Genomic DNA, 11,740 nt, shown 5'->3' with positions numbered 1-11,740 from the left:
TAGTTATTAAAAAGACATACACAATAAGTGATTAGAACATGATAGTCGACTGTGTGGGTTACATACATGATATGGAGTTAAGCAATGGACTGATATTAGTTTATAAGCCTTTTTGAGTTCATTTTGGTGCATCTACATCTGTAAAAGACAGATTCTGTACCATTCTTTGAACAAGGACATGTTCTGTGAAGACCAGAGGTTAAGAGGTCTCGTAAGGAATCTCAGTCTGTTCTTTGTCTTCTAGGTGGGGGGAAAGTCAATCCAAAGAGCTCGTGATCGTGATTACTATCACTGGTTTACATGATGGTCATGCTGTGCATCTCTTTGACCATTAATCTTGCTTACTTGCCCCAAAATTGACAATCTCCTTCCTGAGTTGTTATGATCAGTGTGTTCTTTTGTGTTAATGTTGAAAGCTGTTCTGTGAAAGGGTTGGTTGGTTAAGCTTGCTTCAGACTGACTAGCGCTAGGATCTGATTTATGAATGTCCTGTTGTCTTCTGCCTTTCTGTGGAATTCGGCTCCTCGTGTTTCAACCATGTTCTTGATCGAATCTTAAATTGTCTAATTGGGTCTGATACCCTACACTATTAATATGTTTTTAAGATACTAAAAAAAGCACAAATGTCAGGGCATGTCAAAACTTCTCCAGGGCCCCAAAACCCCCTCGGACCCCAGAGGCTTAAATAGATGGGTCTTTAATATAGATTTAAACTGACAGAGTGTGTCTGCCTCCCGAAAAATGCTAGGTAGATTGTTCCAGAGTTTTGGTGATAAAAAGGAAAAGGATCTGCTGCCCGCAGTTGATTTTGATATTTTAGGTGTAATCAAATGGCCAGAGTTTTGAGATCGCAGCAGACGTTAAGGACTGTAATGCCATAAGAGCTCGCTCAAGCTTTGAGGAGCTAAACCATTCAGGGCTTTATACGTAATTAGCAAGATTTTAAAATGTATACGATGTTCAACAGGGATCCAGTGCAGAGTTTACAGAACCGGGCTAATATGGTCATACTTCCTGGTTCTAGTAAGAACTCTAGCTGATGCATTTTGGATGAGCTGGAGTTTGTTTATTAAGCATGCAGAGCAATCACCTAATAAAGCATTACAATAATCAAACCTTGAGGTCATGAATGCATGAAATAACGTCTCTGTATTTGACATTGAGAGCATAGGTTGTAATTTTGAAAAATTTTGAAATGTTTAAAAATGCAGTTTTACAAAAGCTAGAAACATGACTTTCAAAGGAAACATTGCTATCAATTAGCACACCTAGGTTCCAAACTGATGATGAAGAATAGAAAGCACAGCCATAATGTGTTAGACAGTGTTGTAGGTTATTGCATGCAGAGGTTTTTGGTCCAATAATTAATACCTCTGTTTTTTTCAGAATGTAGCTGTAGGAAAATACTAGTCATCCAGATTTTTATATTAACTATGCATTCCGTTAGTTTAGAGAATTGGTATGTTTTGTTGGGCCACGAAGAAATATAGAGCTGAATGTCATCAGCATAACAGTGAAAGCTAACACCATGTTTCCTGATGATATTTCCCAAGGGTAACATGTAAAGCATGAAAAGCAATGGTCCTAGAACTGACACTTGTGGTACTCCATACTGCACTTGTGAATGATATGATGACTCTTCATTCACTGCTACGAATGGATGACAGTCAGATAAATTCAATTCAATTCAATTCATGTTTATTCGTATAGCGCTTTTCGCGATACAAAACGTTGCAAAGCAGCTTGACAGAAAAGTTAAGTTTCTACATTATATTTAGTAGTAGCTAAATGTACAGTAAAAATCATGCAGTTACTTAATGGCATGTATTCAAACAGATGGTGAACACTATTAGTAGCAATGATAATATGTTGCGATCAAACTTATAGCAAAATTTGTTAGTTTTGTAATGTTGGATAACGTTGGCATCATCTGAGGTCCTCAGAGGGATTATCATCATCTCTTCTCAGGTGTTCTGTCCTCTCAGATCTTTGTAGGGTTATGATCCAGACTGAAGCCTATGTAATTCCTAGGTACCTCAGGATGACCATCCTGTGGCAGAAACAGAGAAGCAAATAGAGGAAAAATTAGCTTAGCTGCTGTTTAAACCAAGCAAAAATTATGTGTTCATTCCAAGCAAAAGAGTGATAATGTGCATTTGATCAGATATAACTAAAGTACAAGGTTATGACACATTATGTGAATGTTTGGCTAAAGAGATTTAAACAGAGAGAGTGTGTCTGAACCCCGAACGTTATCAGGAAGGCTATTCCAGAGTTTGGGAGCCAAATGCGAAAAAGCTCTACCTCCTTTAGTGGACTTTGCTATCCTAGGTAGTACCAAAAGTCCATAGTTTTGCGACCTTGAGCGTGATGGATTGTAGCATGATAGAAGACTAGTTAGGTATGCAGGAGGTAAACCATTTAGGGCCTTATATGCAAGTAGTAATATTTTGTAACTGATATGGAACTTAATAGGTAACAAGTCTAGAGACTGTAAAATTGGGGTAATATAATCATATTTTCTTGACCTGGTAAGGACTCTAGCCGCTGCATTTTGGACTACCTGCAGCTTGTTTACTGAAGATGCAAGGCAACCACCTAGCAGTGCATTGCAATAGTCCAGTCTTGAAGTCATGAATGCATGAACTAGCTTTTTTGCATCAGAAACAGGTAACATTATAATCATATTTTCTTGACCTGGTAAGGACTCTAGCCGCTGCATTTTGGACTACCTGTAGCTTGTTTATTGAAGATGCAGGACAACCACCTAGCAGTGCATTACAATAGTCCAGTCTAGAGGTCATGAATGCATGAACTAGCTTTTCTGCATCAGAAACAGGTAACATGTTTCGTAGCTTGGCAATGTTTCTAAGATGGAAGAATGCTGTTTTTGTAACGTGAAATATGATTTTCAAAAGACAAGTTGCTGTCTAATATAACACCCAAATTTTTGACTGTAGAGGAAATAACAGTAAATCCGTCTAGTTGCAGTTTGTAATCCAAGAGATTCTTTGAACTGTTTTTTAGTCCAATAAGTAATATATCTGTCTTATCCAAATTTAATAGGAGAAAATTATTGGTCATCCAATCTTTTACATTTTTAACACATTCTATTAGCTTAGATAATTTAGAAGTTTCATATGGTCCTGTTATATATAGTTGAGTATCATCAGCATAACAATGGAAACTAATCCCGTATTTTCTAATAATATTACCAAGGGGCAACATGTACATTGAATATAGCAGAGGCCCTAAGACAGATCCTCATGGCACTCCATACTTTACTGGCGTTAATCTAGATGATTCCCCGTTTAAATAAACAAAGTGATAACGTTCAGACAGGTAGGATCTAAACCATCTTAATGCCTGCCCTTGAATAACCGTCTAGTTTTGTAATCGATCTATGAGTATGTCATGATCTATAGTGTCGAAGGCAGCACTAAGAACAAGTAAAACTAGCAATAAGATGCAGCCTTGATCTGATGCAAGAAGCAAGTCATTTGTAATTTTAACAAGTGCAGTTTCTGTGCTATGGTAGGGGCCTGAAACCTGACTGAAATTCTTCATAATTTTTTTTTGCAGGAAAGATCACAACTGAGCAGAAACAACTTGTTCTAAAATTTTTGACATAAACGGAAGATTTGAAATGGGTCTGTAATTTGCCAGTTCACTAGGATCTAGTTGTGGTTTCTTAATAAGAGGCTTAATAACCACCAGCTTGAAGGGTTTTGGGACGTGACTTAATGACGAGTTAATAATATTGAGAAGCGATTCTTCTGCTACAGGTAACAGCTCTTTCAGTAATTTAGTGGGTACAGGATTTAATAAACATGTTGTTGGTTTAGATGCAGTGATAAGTTTATTTAGCTGTTCCTGTCCTAAAGCTGTAAAGCACTGCAGTTTTTCTTTAAGTGCGATGCATGAAGCTGAGTTACAAGACGCTGTAGATTCTACATTTGTTATTGTATTTCTAATGCAATCTATTTTATCAGAGAAGAAATTCAAAAAGTCATTACTACTAAACTGTGAGGGAATATTTAGTCCGGGTGACTTCTGATTATTTGTTAATCTAGCCACTGTATTAAATAAAAACCTTGGATTGTTTTGGTTATTTTCTTTGATGTTTGCATATATGCTCGGCCCTGGCAACTTTTATAGCCTGACTATTGCTGGAAATACTGTTTTTCCACGCAATTCAAAAAACTGCGAGTTTTTCTACATTTGCGGTCAAGATTACGAGTTTCTTTCTTGAAAGAATGGGTATTACTGTTGTACCATGGTGCAATACATTTTGTAAAAATTGTGGGGGGTGGTGGCGCATGCCCGAAAAGTTTGAAAACCTCTGGCTTAGATGATTCAAGGTCTAACATACATGTTGTTGATTTAGATTATTTAATAAAATTATTCAATTCTTCCTGTCCTATAGCAGAAAATGAATTAAGTTGTTCGTCAGGGGATCTGTAGTGCACTATCTGATGTGACACTGTAGCTGACGGCTGAATGGTTGTAAATTCATTAATTTGACCACTGTATTGAATAAATACCTGGGGTTGTGTTTGTTTTCTTCTTAAAGAAACAAAGTAAGCAGATCTAGCAGTTTTTAAGGCTTTTCTGTAGGTAAAGTACTTTCCCTCCATGCAATACAAAATACCTCTCATTTTGTTTTCTTCTGGCGGTGCTCCATTTCCAGGCAGTTTTCTTTAGGGCCTGAGTATGCTCGTTATACCACGGTGTCGAACTGTTTTCCTTAATCTTCTTTAAGCATAAAGTAGCAACCATGTCAAAAGTGCTAGAGAGAGTCCATAGTTTCTGTTACAACATCAAGTTTCTCTGAGCTATTGGATCAGGAATTGAGACAAATCAGGAAGGTTATTTCCAAAGCAGTTTTTTGTGGTATATGTGATGGTTCTACCATATTTTTATCAAGGAATTGCGTTTGCCGCTGTAGCTATATGGAGTATACATTAGACTAGATAATGATCTGAGATATCACTCTGCTGCAGAATTTCAATGCCATTAACATCAATTCCATGTGATAGTATTAAAGGTATGATTAAGACAATAAGTAAGTCCCATCTAACCCTAATAGAGATTAGAATATCTACAAATTCTGATCCCAACGCATCTTTTTCGTTATCTACATGGATATTAAAATAGTCAACATTCAAGACTTTTTCTGCAGCCAGCACTAGCTCACTAGATAATGTAATATAATGCACCATTACTTCAAATGAATTATACATGAAACCAGACCTTTGGGAAATACTGAAAATATTGCTATAAATTGTAGCAACAACTCCCCTTTTACCTTTTGAATGTGGCTCATGTTTATAACAGTAATCTTTGAGGGGTAGATTCATTTAAATAATGTAATCATCTGGTTTTAGCCAGGTTTCTGTCAAACATAGCATCTGTGATCATGTCGTTACAAAAAGTGCTTTCGTAGAAAGGGATCGAATATTCATTAAGCTAAGCTTTATCATTTGTTTACCTGTATTATATCTGTTTTTCACTTCTTGAACATCAATTAAATTGTTACCCTTAAATTGGTTTGGAAGTTTTTTGTATTTGCTAGTTCAGCAATATCTAGTTGAAAGCGTCAAGTCAAGTCACCTTTATTTATGTAGTGCTTCAACAATACAGATTGTGTCAAAGCACTTTACAGTATTAGATAGGAAAATAGTGTCAATAATGCAAAATTACAATAGTAAACACTCAATTTTCAGTTAAAGATAGTTCAGCATTGAATTCAGTGATGTCATCATCCAGCTCAGTTCAGTTTAAATAGTATCTGTGCAATCAAGTCAATGATATCGCTGGATATTAAGTGTCCCCAACTAAGCAAGCCAGCGGCGACAGCGGCAAGGAACCAAAACTCCATCGGTGACAGAATGGAGAAAAAACCTTGGGAGAAACCAGGCTCAGTCGGGGGGCCAGTTCTCCTCTGGCCAGACGAAACCAGCAGTTCAATTCCAGGCTGCAGCAAAGTCACATTGTGCAGAGGACTCATCTGGTTCCTGTGGTCTTGTCCCGGTGGCCATCTAGGAGACAAGGTCTTTACTTGGGATCTGTCTCTGGGGCGCATCTAGTTGTCCTGGTCTCCGCTGACATTCAGGGCTGTCGAGGTAATCTCTAGGTGCTGATCCACCATCTGGGCTGGATACGTACTGGATCCGGGTGACTGCAGTGACCATCTGATCTGGATACAGACTGGATCTGGTGGCTACGGTGACCTCGGAATAAGAAAGAAACAGACTAATATAAGCGTAGATGGCATTCTTCTAACGATGTAGCAAGTACATCGTGTGTTATTTGAAGTGTTCCCAGTTCCGGTTGTCCTAATTAATGCAGCCTAAAAATTCTTTAACGGATTTGAATATTAGAAATGTGTTAGTGTGTTATGTGTAAGCCAGCATTCAGGGCTTTATAAGTAATAAGCAAGATTTTAAAATCTATACGATGTTCAATAGGGAGCCAGTGCAGTGTTGACAGAAGCGGACTAATATGGTCATACTTCCTGGCTCTAGTAAGAACTCTAGCTGCTGCACTTTGGAGCAGCTGGAGTTTGTTTATTAAGCGTGCAGAACAACCACCCAATAAAGCATTACAATAATCTAACCTTGAGGTCATTAACGCATGAATTAACGTTTCTGCATTTGACATTGAGAGCATAGGTCATGATTTAGATATATATTTTTTGAGATGAAAAAATGCAGTTTTACAAATGCTAGAAACGTGGCTTTCAAAGGTAAGATTGCTATCAAATAGCACCCCTAGGTTCCTAACTGATGACGAAGAATTGACAGAGCAGCCATCGAGTCTTAGACCGTGTTCTAGGTTATTACATGCGGAGGTTTTAGGTCTAATAATGAACAACTCTGTTTTTTCAGAATTTAGCATTAAGAAATTACTCATCATCCAGTTTTTTATATCGACTACGTTAGTTTTTCAAATTGGTATGTTTCGCCGGGCCGCGAAGTTATATAGAGCTGAGTGTCATCAGCACAACAGTGAAAGCTAACACTGTGTTTCCAGTAATTGTGAGGATACTACCTTTTCTAGTATCTTGGACAGAAAAGGGAGATTCGAGATCTATCTGTAATTAACTAAGTCTTAAATTAATTAAGAGTCTCTATGTGCTGAGAATTAACTGACTTCTGTGATGTGAGGCTGCTAGCAGACGGTCAGTTTAGCCAGTCTGTCTGCTTCCTGACCTGGGCCCCTGTTAGTCGAATATGCACTGTGTTAGCGGTGTAGATTAAACAGTGAACAATGTAAAATTAGATTGATAGATAATATCAGAAATATGGTGATAAATTAAGTTATATTTTAGTAAGGTATATTTAAGTTATATTTTTAGATAGTAAGAGAGATTACAACAGAAAAGCAAAGCTACACTGGGCTACAATCACAAACCACTCAGCGCCCATTTCAGTAACATCTTTGTGATTGTAATGTATTGTCAGTGTCATCGATCACATTTACACATTTATAATTCATATCATTCCGTCCTTGTTTTGAACAAGAATGACATACTTAGTTGAGCAATTGACAGGTTCCCTTTCGTGCAGTCAGTCAACAAGTCCACATTTACAAAAGAGATGCCTGATTAGACCTCATTGGAGAAACCTCACTCTGAGCAATCCTTTCGAGTGCTGAGTGCACAGAAGCAGAGTAATTCAAACAGTGAAGTGTCCCAGTGCTGTTAAACTGAATACATGCATTCTTGAAATACCAATTTTTGATCAAATTTGTGGACTGTTTCTTTTTTCAGGTGAAATTGTTACCATGGGGATTCTTCTAGCAGTCGCAGCAGAAATAGCAGTCAGTACAATAGCAGCTGTTACCGAAGCAGCAGCAGAAGCAGCAGCAGCAGCAATATCTGTCACCACTGCAGAATTTTCAGAGGAAACAGCTGTCCTAGGAGAGATTGCAGCAGAAGCAGCAGCTGAAGATGCAGCTGAAGCAGCAGCAGCAGGGCTTGTTGTTGATGTGGGAGAAGAAACTGAAATAATCACTCAGAAATGCTTATTATTTATAGCAAAGTTCAACAAATCGATAAAAGAATTCTGTGCCATTGATGCCATTTTTAAAGCTGCAAACGAGCTTTTGCACAACTGTTCTACACATAACATATGCAATAAATCTGAGAGACTGAACAAATCTCTTGACATTTTACACAAGCTCCAGACCAAAATGACAGATGTCAGTAACTGGCTTGAAGAGCACAAGGGTGATACTGTGATACTTGAAGGATTTCAGGTACCTCTGGATTCAGCGCTTTTGAAAAAAGTCTTGAAACCATTATCAATGGTAAGTTATGAAAGCTCATTGAAGACAAAATTCATAGGCTCTTGCAGATTGTGTCTGCAGATGTCTTATTTGAGGATTAATAATTTGTGGTATATATAGGTCAGGATAGTAGGAAAAGTAATAATATAATTAGTTTGAATGGATTCAGTTGAGATGCAGTTTTGTCACAGGATTTTAATAATTTTTATTTAAGATTTGATGCTTATGATTTTAAACAGGAAATCGATGGGTTGAAAAATGAATGTAGAATAAATGGGGAGTATGATTGTGTCTTTTTTAATGTGAGAGATGTGATAACAGTTTTTAAACAGTGTAAAATCAGGAAGGCACCTGGGCCTGATGATATAGTGGGTAGGTTACTTAAGGAATGTGCCAAGTAGTTAGGTCCAACATTATGAAATTTTTGCTCTGTCCCTTCCACAACAAAAAGTACCTGCACTGTGGAAGCAGTCTACAGTGATTCCAGTGCCAAAAAAACATAATGTACAGGTATTGGATGATTTCAGACCTGTGGCGCTTACATCCCTAGCGATGAAATGTTTTGAAAAAATAGTTAAGAAAGTAATTATGCGAAGGACACAGAGTTCTCTAGACCCCCTGCAATTTGCATATAGGCCTAAGCGAGGGGTAGAGGATGCAGTAGCGACTCTCTTACACTTAATATTTCAGCATCTGGATAAGCCGAAAGCATTTGTTAAATTACTTTTTATTGATTTTTCATCCGCTTTCAATACCATTCAGCCACATATTTTAGTTGAGAAGCTCATTAATGAATTTGGGTTGGATTTTAGTCTCTTAGGATGGATTTTAGTTTTCCTTGTGCAGAGAACAGACAGAGTTAAAGTAAATGACTGTTTTTCTGAATGGCTGGTGTCCTCTACTGGGTCACCTCAAGGATGTGTCCTCTCTCCTTTATTATTTATCTTGTACACAAATGACTGTAAGAGTAGTTATAGAAATAGGCATATTATAAAATTTGCTGATGATTCTGTAATCGTTAGCTTAATGAGTGAGGAGGACTCCATGTATGGTCCTGTGGTTGATGATTTTATAAGGTGGTGTCAAAATGCTTTCTTAAAACTTAATGTTTCTACAACTAAGGAGATTACTATTGATTTTAATTCTAGGAGGAAATCTATTCAGTTTAAGCAAACAAGCATTAATGGAGTAGGTATTGAGAGTGTTGAACAGTACAAGTACTTGGGTATTGTTTTGGATAACAAATTGTCCTTTTCTCCCAATACTGATGTTTTGTGTAAGAGGGGGCAGCAAAGATTGCATTGCTTGCAGAAACTAAGGTCATTTAATGTGGACAAAACATTGATGTGCATGTTCTACAAATCCGATATTGAGTCACTGTAATCTTTTTCAGTGTTGTGCTGGTTTAATTCTCTAAATGTGAAAAAGAAGAATTGTCTTTAGAAGATTGTAAACCAGGGAAGTAAGATAACGGGGAGGAAGCAGATGACTATGGCCCAGTTATATCATAGACAGGTTTTGGGTAAAGCCCAGAGCATTTTGTTAAATGATTCCCACCCCATGTATCACGAGTTCCACCTTCTCCCTTCTGGCATTCGTTATAGAACCCCTATTAGTAAAACAAATCAGTTTAGACATTCATTTATCCCTTCAGCTGTAAGGTTTTTAAATTTAAGGTAAGAATTTTTTAAGGAAGGAAATGGATTGTGTTTTTTGTTGTGTTTTTGTTGTTTATGTGAAATGCTTGTATGCTGCAACCAAATTGCCTTCGGGAAATGAATAAAAGCATTCAAAAAAAGATCCTTTATAGATTATGTATTACACTTATATAAGTGCATGATCAAAAATGATGGAGCAGTTTAAGTTCTTTTAACTGTTATCAGGAAAAACTGCAACTGCTCCCGCCGGTGCCTTTGCAGCCCCCAGGAGGTTAAATGTTGAGCAAACAGCTCATTGGCTGCAAATACAGCTTAGGACAATCAGTTGGTGCCATTTAGTGTACAATGCTATTGCTAGCAGCTTGTGCCATCTATAGCTGCCATCTCACAGCTGAAACCCCTGAGGTTTTTTCAGTGTGCATGCTTACTGACTGAATTCTGACTGAAACTAGCTTATTCTCTCATCATAAGCAACAAAGTGCAGATGTACATACGATGGAAGTAAGAGAATAATTTATCATACAGTGTATGGACAGCAAGCTTCATTGATTATAACAGGAGTTTTGAGTGCTTAAACTCTGGCTAGACTGAAGTCAGTGATAATATTATTTAGAGTCAATGTTCTTTGCTCGCTTTCTCCATAATTTACTCGCTGTTTGAATAACTGTGGAAATTAAAGCATTATAATTAGTAATGTCTCAGTTGCGTATGGTAACCCTTGTTCCCTGATGGAGGGAACAGAGACATTGTGTTGAAGTTCTGACACTAAATCATTTTTGTACAAAGCTCACCTATATATCTTGTTTCATTGTCTCCTTATTTTCAGGCTCTTGGATCATTGGAAAAGCTCACAGCTGATGTCAGTAAACTCAACATGAATAACCAAGTCATCAGTAATGCCCAGATTCTTTCACTTGATAGAAGTATGATCCGTATTGTGGCAACTTTTCATGAATTAGCTGCCTTTAAAGAAGAGAAAAGTGATAAAATTCCCATTCTGAATTCATTTCCTATTACCATGGAAGAAGTGAATGAATGGAAAGATGAACTTGGCTTTGCAGATGATGGAGGGTTATGTGTTTTAAACAGTGAGAGATATAAATATCCAGAATAGGTGTCAAATGCAAAGTGACTTTGAACATCATAATTTTAAAAGGATTTTGTTTGTTGAGTGGAGTCTTGAATCAAAGGGAGTGTATTGTTTTATAATCACGTGACAAAAAGCCATTTTGATTAATATACATATGTTTCATTTAATTACTTAAGAGTACTAAGAAAGTAATTTTATTCATTATAATAAGCAACCAGTGTCACATCAAGTGTAGTTTAGTAACTGTTTTATATTTGAATAGAAGTTGCCAAGTCTTTGTTTGCCATCTTATCTACTTCTTAAGTCTTTCTGAATCTCTTCTTGAGTCTTTTTAATCCTTTCCTTGACCAAGGCACATGTGTTTCTTGGAATGCCCAAGGCCTTTTTTACTCTAAGGAAATATGGGTTGTGACAAAGAAATTCCTTTTGTTCATTGTCAATGCTACTGTGGAAATAAAACATTTTTAAACCAGTGCAATTTGATGATTTCTGTGTTACTGCTATGTTATTTAGCACTGTCACATTAATACACATTGATACACCCGGGGGAGTTGGGTGATGAAACCAAGTGAAGTTTATTAAAAAAACAAAAAAAGTGACTGAAAAAAGGAAAACCATGACCTTGGCTAAACTTGACAGGTGTTATCATCTGGATTTAGGGTTAGGATTAGAAAAAATCCAAGAGCTGAAGCACAGTCCA

The 11,740-nt window shown here is 37.1% G+C and overlaps 1 long non-coding RNA gene across 1 annotated transcript in view; it reads left to right on the top strand.

The window, feature by feature from the left end:
• LOC107698012 (uncharacterized) overlaps positions 1-11,507 on the top strand; it is a 29,163-nt gene extending 17,656 nt beyond the window's left edge. Inside the window, exons 2-3 of the long non-coding RNA XR_001635293.1 lie at positions 7,775-8,313; positions 10,777-11,507. This is a non-coding gene — a long non-coding RNA (uncharacterized LOC107698012). The remainder of the gene's footprint in view (positions 1-7,774; positions 8,314-10,776) is intronic.
• Positions 11,508-11,740: the final 233 nt, after the last annotated feature.

This window comes from Sinocyclocheilus anshuiensis, unplaced genomic scaffold, assembly GCF_001515605.1.
Source record: "Sinocyclocheilus anshuiensis isolate Anshui unplaced genomic scaffold, SAMN03320099.WGS_v1.1 scaffold2400, whole genome shotgun sequence".
Taxonomy (NCBI): domain Eukaryota; kingdom Metazoa; phylum Chordata; class Actinopteri; order Cypriniformes; family Cyprinidae; genus Sinocyclocheilus; species Sinocyclocheilus anshuiensis.
This window is presented reverse-complemented; position numbering and strand designations above follow the sequence as displayed.